Source organism: Martes martes (genome assembly GCF_963455335.1).
Source record: "Martes martes genome assembly, chromosome: 16".
NCBI classification, from domain to species: Eukaryota; Metazoa; Chordata; class Mammalia; order Carnivora; family Mustelidae; genus Martes; species Martes martes.
Window position 1 is genome coordinate 5144741 of NC_137904.1, and position 8133 is coordinate 5152873.

The following is an 8133-nucleotide window of genomic DNA, read 5'->3' on the forward strand; positions in this document are numbered from 1 at the left end:
GTGACGATGGCTCCAGGTGAGCAGGCAGGCAAGATAACCTGTTTCCTCCAACACCTGCCACACCACCTTTATACTGGCTCTGAAACATCTAAATACCTAAGATCATGTTTTATTATTCTGAAAACCCGGTAGCCTAAAAATGAGCCACTCACGTTCAACTCATTACATCACTACGAAATAACTTTTATTCTTTGGCATATGCACACATATATTAGTGAAGCCATCACTTTTTGGGGGGTATTTTCTCAGGGTAGTCAAATTTCTTTTCCATAATATTTTATTTTGAACAATGGTTCCATTATTTTCCGCTGACAATTCAATACGGTAAAGGACCCAAGTAAAAATGTCAAATGATTTGCCCATGGTGTACTATCAACACAAACAAAGAGTAGCCCGAAGTGACTAAGCTTACACATATTTACTCTCCACAACTCTGACATATAAAAATGCAGGAAGCATACTCACTTTTTCTGTTCAACGTGGGGCACTGTGAGCAACTATATCTCCCTCTTCATACTGAGGGGTACAAAAAAAAGAATCACTACTACAAAAAGACCTGGTTTCCAAAAGAAAGAACTACTATAACCACAAAAATCAAAAGGAATGCATCTAAACAGGGTCAGAGCTTTGCAACCTCCTCAGATAAGAGAACCTGCCTCAAGGAACATCTGAAAGCATTCTGAAAGAAAAGCAAATATGTAAAAAAAAAAAAAAAAGCCACAAACGATTGTGACCTTAAAAGGTACTAAATGAAAATCTGAATGCTACATTTCTAAGGCATTAAAGCTACAATAAGAACCAGAAGTAACAACTAGCCCTGAAAATTGGTGATTGAATCAGTGTTTTTGTTTTTGTTTTGCATTTCCAATTGAGGTAAAGTTCACATAACATAAAATTAACCATTAATCATTTTATTATTTTTTAAAAGATTTTATGCCTTAAATATTTTTAAAATTTAAATTCAATTAATTATAAAGATTTTATTTTGAGGGGTGCCTGGGTGGCTCAGTGGGTTAAGCCTCTGCCTTCGGCTCAGGTCATGATCCCAGGGTCCTGCGTTTGAGCCCCACATCGGGCTCCCTGCTCAGCAAGGAGCCTGCTTCCCCCTCTGCCTCTTGTGACTACTTGTGATCTCTGTCAAATAAATAAATAAATTCTTAATAAATAAATAAATAAATAAATAGCGATTTTATTTTGAAGTAATCTCTACACCAAACAACTCCAAGATGAAGAGCCACGTGCTCCACTGACGGAACCAGCCAGGCATTCCAACCATTAGTCATTTTAAAGTGTACAATTCAGGGACACTTAGTACGCTAACAATGCTGGGCACCATTCCCTCTGTCTAGTTCAGGACATTTTCATCACCCCAAAAGGAAGAACCCCTCCATTAAGTTATCATGCACGCCCCTCCCCCAGGCCCAACAACCACCATTCTGTACTTTGTCTCAATGGACTCTTCTCTTCCGGACATTTCACATCGATGGACTCATACAGCACCTGGCTTGTTGTATATGGCTTCTTTCCTTTACCATGATGTATACGAGGTTCATCCATGTCGTAGTGGGAGTCAGTGCCTCCTTCCTCTGAGTGGCCAAATCATAGTCCATTGTACGGATGGACCACATTTTGTTTATGCATTCATTAGCTGAGGGACAGGTGGTTTGCTTCTACCTTTTGGTTACTGACAATCATATTGCTGCTATGAACGTTTGTATGTTTGTATTTGTCTGAATGCCTGTTTTAAATTCTTTTGGATTTAGGAATTGCTGGGTCATGTGGTAATTCTATGTTTAACTTTAATGTTTCTTTAATCTCACGATTCTGCCCTGTGTCAGTAGATACATTGCTGATCTGTTTGCTAATTCCTTTCTAAAAGGGGGTAAAAACCAAGGTCTTGAAAAACCCTGTATTTTTTAAACATGTTAAATATATTCAAATAAATATTCACCTCATTATTTTAAAAATTAAATGAAATTTAAATTATCTGCTTCTGATTTAATACACTAGTTTCCAATGAGACTAAAGTCAATGCTAGAATTAAATCAAAACATTTTAATACATATTTATTGCTTCCTAAGTAGGTACTGTACTGTTACATTACCAAAACATCTGTACTTGGGGAATGAACATATACTTGTCCCTACATTTAAGACAAATCAAAATATTTTTACTTACCCACAAATAATATATTGCCTGTGTTTTACTGTTGCTCACCAATTCTTGATTATTTGTTGGATTAAAAGTAAGATGGTTCTGAAATACAATATATGGAAATATATTACATTATGACAAATTTTCTGTTTTTCTCTGGTTAAGCTAAACGTTAAAAATAAATAATATTTATATTATATTAAATTGCTGAGTAGGAATATAAAACAGAAAAGACAACAGCACTTTGTAAGCAATAGGAGTAGAATGGAAACCCTGAGCGTTAAAATTAATGGTCTCAATTGCGTCCCCATTTCTTATTTAGTCTTATTTATTATAATTCATCATCTGTAAATTGGAACAAGCAAAAGTAGCACAATATTCACTAATAACCTTTACCCTGTGTCCTTGTGGACAAAAACTGCTGCATACACATATCTCAATTTGACAAGGCCACAAGGTAACTTGGAGTGATGCCAAATACCGGAAAGAGTTTCTGATTCCTGCCAACACGGTGAATAGCATGGACCGCCTGGCTCCCTTCCCATAAATCAACCCTGTGGTAACTATGCAAGTGAGGAAACCACAAAGTGCAGAAGCTGAGAGAGTGCACACATTTCTGTGCACAGAAGAGTCTAAAGGAACAGATTCTAAACTAAACAAGGGTGACTCTGGAGACGTGTCTGGGTAAGGAAGGACTCACTTTTCCTTCCCTCATTCACTACTATACTGTGTCCCTGACAAGACTGTAGAACCCTAAGAAGCAGGAAAATCTTTGTCACATGCAGAATTAAATGAGATACTTAAATATCTAAGCGAGCCAGAGAAACACAACAGAAGCAAGGCTGTGAGTGATGTGAGTGAGCGGCAGCACGGGGGTCGGGGGAGTGAAGGCCGGGTGGTAGGACGTCCTGATCCAGGACCACGGGCTGGTGGTTCTCCGTTGTTTTTCATTGCAGAGCCCTTGTTATAGGAAATATCGGCAGGCCTCGAAGGTCACTCCAGTGCCCCAACTGGCTGGGACCAAGTCTGTGCCCCAGCTGAGGACCTGGCTGTTTCTCTGTCACCGGAGAAGACTTCATCCCCCTGGGAACTAGCCCCCAAAATCATTTGAGAGAAGGTGGTCCTAACATTGCTGTGAATGCCACCATGATGTCCTTAGTGGGGAAAAGCATCTTATCCCTGTGGCTTTCCAGAATTAAACAGAGAGCCAGTGATGTCAGCCGGGCCTGGTCTGTAAGCATAATGGTGGGAAGAGAATCTGTTTGTTTTGCTTAGGAATGGGTGATGTTTCAAAGAATTTAACATATCAGAGCCTCTGATGGATTAAATCTGTGACTCTAATTTAAAGCCCGTCATTGGTTCAGACTTGTGATCTTCCATTCAAATCACACTGGTTTATAAACAATATTAGAATACTTGTGAGAATTTAAGATTTGCCATAGTTAGGTCTAATTTATTAGATTTACAAGAATTCCCTAAGTATGTGTGAAGGGTTTATCTTTTAATCAGACTACTAAAGAACTTAGAGATAAAACCAAATATATTCGATTTCTAAGTGCAGTTTAAAAATGTTTAAAAGGAATTAATATTCAAATTTGTGAGTTGGGTCAAACATTAATCTAAACACCCTTAAAGGCAACTGTAAAAATCTGCTAGATTTATAAAAGGAGTAAGATTTTTAAGTTGAATGAGAAGCTTAAGGAAAAACTATGGTTCTTAGTTTATAACTTTAATAAAGTGAATATTAATTCTAAAACCAAATAACCTTTTCCGGGTCCCAAAGTCATCATTTACTATATCATAAAACTTGTATTGACATATTGAATTGTTAACCACAGATACACTCTACTTTGCAGCTAAAAAGAAGAAAAAAATCGCTGCCAGAGTCACCCCTAGTCTAGTCGGGGAGACAGCTTTACAAGCAAGAGAAAAGCAAAGAGGGGCACCTGGGTGGCTCAGTCACTTAAGCCTTCAGCTCTGCTCATGATCCCAGTGTCCTGGGATCGAGCCCCACATCAGGCTCCCTACTCGGCAGGGACTCTGCTTCCCCCCTCTCTCTCTGCCTGCCTCTCTGCCTACTTTTGCTCTCTATTTTGTCAAATAAAAAAATAAAATCTTAGAAAAAAAGAAAAGAAAAGAAAAAAAGCAAAAAATAAAGCCTTTTTAGGGGGCCAGCCGCGCCTGGGGAAGGGGAGCTATCGGCAACAGTTTCAGAGAAGAGACACACGTGACGGGCCCACCCTTCCTCCTGTGGACTCTGTCACCAGATAGAACAACTTTCCCTCATGTGTAAGTCGGATATCCCACTACTTGCAGCTGGAAGCATGTGACAGCCCCAGGGGACAGCCAGGCACACGGAAGGGGAATTCCACTTGCTGGGGGACGAGTTCCCGTGACTAGGATGCAAGATGCGTTTTTCCCTCTATCCCAGGCTGGGTCGGCAAGAGGCAGCCTCTGAAGGGTGTTCAGCAGGGGAGTAACACAAACGGATTTTGCCTTTGGGAAAAGGTCACACTCAAAATGCTGTGGAAAACAACCACACGATGCTACACGCTGATGTCCATGTATCTGTATTTAGGACAACAGCAAATGTTCTGGAAGGAAACACACCAAATGGACTCCCTCCAGGAAGAGGGCAAAGATTGGAGATGGTGGCCAGAGGAGACGTTAGCTTTCAATTAAAAGATTATTAAAGATCAACAGATGAGTAGATAAGCAGAATCAGTATATCCATGTGATAGAATCTTGAAAACTGATGCCACACCACGGGAGAACTCTGAAAACGTTATGCTGAGAGAAAAACCAGACATAAAAAGCCACGTATGATTCACGGACATAAAATGATGACAGGCAACCCTATAGAGACAGAAAGTTGATGAGGGGTCGAGAGGAAGGAGAATGGGGAGCTCACTGTCACAGAGTTTCTGTTTGGGGTGATGAAAATGTTCCGGAAATAGTGCCGGTGGTCGCACAACATTGTGAATGTAATTAATGCCACCAAATTAGACGTTTACAAATCATATTTTGGGGCGCCTGGGTGGCTTAGTGGGTTAAAGCCTCTGCCTCCAGCAGATAATAAAACCTTTAAATTAAAGAAATATATATTTTTTACAATGGGGGGCCTGCATGTCTCAGTTGGTAGAGCGGCTGGCTCTTGGTTTTGGTGCAGGTCATGATCTCAGGGTCCCGGGATCGAGCCCCATGATGGGCTCTGCACTCAGCGAGGAGTCTGCTTGAGGATTCTCCTTCCCTCTCCCTCTGCCCTTCCCCGACTCATACTCTCTTGCTCTTAAATAAATGATAAGGAAATCTTTTCTAAAAACGTGAAGATGGTCAATTTCATGTTATGTGTATTCTAAATCGCCATCCTGGAGGTTGGGTGGCAGAGTGAAGCTGCAGAGCAGGAGGCTGGCCAGGCGGGAGTAGGTGGGCAGGGCCAGCAGAGGCGGATTCAGAAGGCCTCCGGGAGGAGGTGCAACAGGGCTTGGGGACATTTTAGCAGGAGATGTCCCCGGGACATCCCGGTGGAATGTTCTCCAGCAGCTTCCTCATCCATGAAAAGAGGAATGATGAGGTGGTTAGGGAGATGACGATGGTGTGGTTACCACCCCAGGTCTGTTCCCTCCTGGCTGGAGAAAAGGACCAGCCGCGTCCTCCTCACCATCTTGGGCCAGAGGAAGCAGAGTCTCAGAACGCAGATGAAAACCAAGAGGATGTGGTATTAGAGAAGCCAAGGAAATGACAAGTGTCAAATGCCACTGAGACGTCTAGTAAGATGAGGACCAGGATTAAGTAACAGGGCCCTAGGAGGTCACCAGTCATCTGGGGGACCTGTATATTAAAACGTTCAACCTAACATTCCAGAACACCCTAGAGCTTTAAACAACTTCTTCCTAATCGTCCCCAACTGGACTCATCCACCCCCATGTCACCACCCCCACAAGCCAACCAGGGCCTCACAATCTTATCAATTAATCTAGCACTGCACTCTGCCTCTAGGACCAGGAATGAAGAAAGAAAACGCACATGAACATCTATCATGGGCCATGTACTGTGCGCTACTGGGCTTCCTGACAGTCCTGTAAGGTAAGTGCAGTGTGTTGAGGGCCTCCTCAGAAGTCAGGTCCACCCAGAGCCTCAGGATGTGAGCGTTATATGGGAATAGGGTCCTTGCCCATGTGTTAGTTCAGATGAGGGTGGATTAGGATGGATCCTAAAACCAATGACTGCTGAGCTCAGAGAAGTGCAGACACAAACAGACACACAGGGGACAACGCCACGTGAAGACAGAGGCAGAGATTAGAGTGATTAGTCTACCAGCCAAGGAACACCACGGGCTGCCAGCCACTACCAGCACCTGAGAGAGAGGCCTGGAGCAGGTTCTCCCTCAGAGCCCCAGAAGGAACCACCCCTTTGGGCACCCTAATTTCAGACTTCCAGCCTCGTGAACTGTGAGGGAATAACTTCCTGTTATTTTAAGCCCCTCAGCATGTGGTAATTTTTTTTAACATTTTAATTATTTATTTGATGGACAGAGAACACACAAGTAGGCAGAGAGGCAGGCAGAGAGAGAGAGGAAAGCAGGATCCCTGCTGAGCAGAGAGCCAATTGCGGGGCTGGATCCCAGGACTCTGGGGTCATGACCTGAGCCAAAGGCAGAGGCTTTAACCTGTTCAGCCCTCAGGTGCCCCAGCGTGTGGTAATTTCTTAGAGCAGCCCAAGGAAACTAAAACAGTGGGTATGATCAGCCTCTTTTTTTGTAGATGGGGAAAATCACTTCACTTCTCTGGGCCTCCAAGCTGGGTTAGTGTTAACCTCCCTCATCTACTCTGGGACATCACCACACCAAGTTTCTAGGCCTAAAGAGCCAAGAATTGTAACTGGGGAAATTCACGAGGTAATGTCACTTGACCTGGCCTCAAGGCAACAGGACGGCCAGCCTCCCCAGGACGCTTCACCCTCACCCGGCATCCCACTGCTGGCTTCTGCATGCCCAGACCGGCATTTCTCCTTTGTTGCAGATACGCTACACTGAGTAGAGAAAAAGAGGCTTGTGCCACGCCTACCCTGTGAAGGAGTCCCAGATGATTATCAGGCAGTGGGGCCCTTTGTTGGCCATGGCAATCCACCGCCTGTCTTCACTGATGCAGAGGCAGGAGATCACGTTAGCGTGGCCTGCAGAAATGCAGAGAAAATGCTCGGAAACATTCAGGATGGCCAGAGAGGCTGGAGCCCCACAGAGAACTAAGCTCCTCTTCCAGGTTCATTGGGCTGACAATTCCACTCCTACGGCCTTTCCCTGGCATTTCTCCATAACCAGTGGTTTTCCGATTTTCTCTCCCCCAAAACCCCCGAAGGGTAAGCCACACTCCCCCAAGGACAGGGGCTCCCTACAGATCTAGGCATGTGCCCAACTCTGAACCCAGGTGGGGAATAAATGTTGCGGTTCTATCCCACCTCCAGCCCCCTTGAAGCCCTGCTGGCCTCATCTCCCTTAAACAGTGTCCACTCAGGCCACTGAGCAGATCTGGAGCAAAAGCCTCTCCGCTGGTCTCTCTGCTTTCATTCCCATCCCCCCACAATCCTTTCCCAGTAACTCGGGAACCTTCTGGAAACAAGCAAGATGCTAGTGCTCCCTGCCAGGGAATAGCCCACTTCTTTCCTCCTTCCTCTTCCCTTGCTCACTCCGTGTCAGTCATACCAGCCTGCAAACCGGAGCTCCCTGGGTCTGGACTGCTTCTCCCCAAACTGCCCCTGGTTGGTTCATTCTCCTCAGTCAGTCAGATCTCAGCACCAAGGGTATGTTTGCCGGCGCAACCAACTGGAGGGCCATCTCTCACTCCTGATCTCTCTCCTGCAGCAGCCCACATTTCCTTTGGAGTGTTTCTTGTAATTCGTAGTTGTGTATTTATGAGACTATAAGCTCCATGGGGGGGGTAGATCTGTTTTGTTCATGACTACAGACCCAGAATCTGAAAC

General features: G+C 44.2%; 1 long non-coding RNA gene across 1 annotated transcript; it reads right to left on the reverse strand.

Moving 5' to 3' along the window:
- Positions 1 to 1169: 1169 nt before the first annotated feature.
- Positions 1170 to 7329, reverse strand: LOC308357573. Its single transcript, XR_013968212.1, has 3 exons — positions 7221 to 7329; positions 2179 to 2256; positions 1170 to 1586 (listed from the first exon to the last, which is right to left on the reverse strand). It is a non-coding gene; the product is annotated as an uncharacterized lncRNA (long non-coding RNA).
- Positions 7330 to 8133: the final 804 nt, after the last annotated feature.